We start from the raw sequence: 2,220 nt of genomic DNA on the forward strand, positions 1-2,220 counted from the left end.
GGGAGACAAACCATAAGTGACTCTTAATCTCACAAAACAAATTGAGGGTTGCTGGGGGGAGGGGGGTTGGGAGAAGGGGGTGGGATTATGGACATTGGGGAGGGTATGTGCTTTGGTGAGTGCTGTGAAGTGTGTAAACCTGGTGATTCACAGACCTGTACCCCTGGGGATAAAAATATATGTTTATAAAAAATAAAAAATTTAAAAAAAGAACAAAGAAGTAGATTACTTGTACCTTAAGGACACTATTATTCTCAGACTGAAGAGGACTAAAACATCTAGAAGATTAAAATAATTGAGATTTGACCAAATAGTTATACATTTCTAAACACTTGTTCTATGTTTGTTATGGTAATTTTTAGTAAATATAAAGGACATAGTTTCCTCTATCTTGTTTCCAGGTTTTTCTAATATGTAGAAATTAAAATAGTAATTGCCTAGTTGATGGTATCATTCACTATTATAGTTCTACTGTATTTAAAATATATATCCCAAGGTGACTAAAATAATATAAAGAACAATAAATCCTATTACTTTTGTCATTCTATTGATAACCAAAATATTATTTGTTTTATTTCTATCATAGTGTATTCTTAACTGATATATATTAGTTCTCCTATCTCCCAGTTTTCAGAATAGGTGATAGATATAGAGGTTTGTCAGAGACCTCTGCATAAATTAGAATTTCTCACATCACTAGAGAGGAAATATAAAACATTTGAATCTTTCTGGGGTACCTGGGTGACTCAGTAATTTATGTGTGTGTCTGTCTTCAGTTCAGATCATGTTTCCATGGTCCTGAAGTCAATGTCCTGTTTCTCCCACTCTACCTGCTGTTTCCCCTGCATGTGTTCTCTCTCTCTGTCAAAAATAAATAAATAAATAAAATAAAATAAAATCTTTGATAAAAAGTTTCTATCTTTTATGAGAAGATCTCTGAAATAGTCTGGGTGATTATTTTTTAAGGTTTACTTATTTTAGAAAGAGAGTGAGAGAGAAGGAAGGAGAGAAGGGTCAAGATGCAAAGGGAGAGGGGAGAAAAACACAAGAAAACACAAGCATACTCCATGCTGAGTGTGGAGCCCAACAAGAGGGCTGGATGTTACTACTCTGAGATCTTGACTTGAGCCAAAACCAAGAGGCAGATAGCTAACTAACGATGCTACCCCAAGCATCCCAAACTGGATGATTCTTTTCTTTTTAATATTTTATTTAGTTGAGATACAGAGTGAGTAAGAGAAAGATAGCACAATTAGTGGGTGGGGATGGAGAAGCAGACCCCATGACCCCAGTTGGGCAGAAAGGTTTATGCTGGGTTTTATCCCAGGACCCTGGATTCACTACCTAAACTGAAGGCAGGTGTTTAACTAACTGAGCCACTCAGGCACACTTAAACTGATTCTTCTTTTTTTTTTTTTAAGATTTTATTTATTCATTTGACATAGAGAGAGACAATGAGAGAAGGAACACAAGCAGAGCGAGAGAGACAGGGAGAATCATGAATCTCACTAAGTAGGGAGCCCAATACAGACCTTGATACCATATGATCAGGCATTATAACCTGAGCCAAAAGCAGGTGCTTAATGACTGAGCCACCAAGGCACCCCTAATTTTTGAGGAAGAAATCTTAGGTATATATAATTAGAGTTGGATAAATACAAAATGGGCCGTGGAAGAATGACAGCTACTTTAATATGATGGCTGTGGTGCATAAACAATGAATTCTGGAACACTGAAAAGAAATACAAAAAAACTCGTCTGTGCAAATTAATCAATCTGAAAAACTCAAATGATTCCTTAATACATGTCAAAATTGTATGTCTCATATAACCACTATTATAAACTTATGATATAACACCTGCAATGAACATGTTATTTTCCATTTGCTATTCTTATAATTCCAGAAGACTAGCTTTGGAGGTTTGTTTTGCAACAACATTTCCACTTCAGTATTTTGAGCAGCTGTACCTACTCGGTCATTTCCCTACAAAGTTCCTATTATTAATCTCAGTTTAACCTTACAATGGATGAAGGTCCATTACCATTAGGAGAGACTCTACTATACTCTTTATTTTCTAAGGACATGAGGGAAGAAGGAAACTAGAATTACCATCTAAGAAACCATGGATTATCCCAATGAGAACAATGATGGATGATAATGTATGAGACTTGAAAATTATCACTTTTTCCCAAAATAGGAAATCCATATTTTAGAAGAAA

Source organism: Mustela nigripes, unplaced genomic scaffold (genome assembly GCF_022355385.1).
Source record: "Mustela nigripes isolate SB6536 unplaced genomic scaffold, MUSNIG.SB6536 HiC_scaffold_681, whole genome shotgun sequence".
NCBI classification, from domain to species: domain Eukaryota; kingdom Metazoa; phylum Chordata; class Mammalia; order Carnivora; family Mustelidae; genus Mustela; species Mustela nigripes.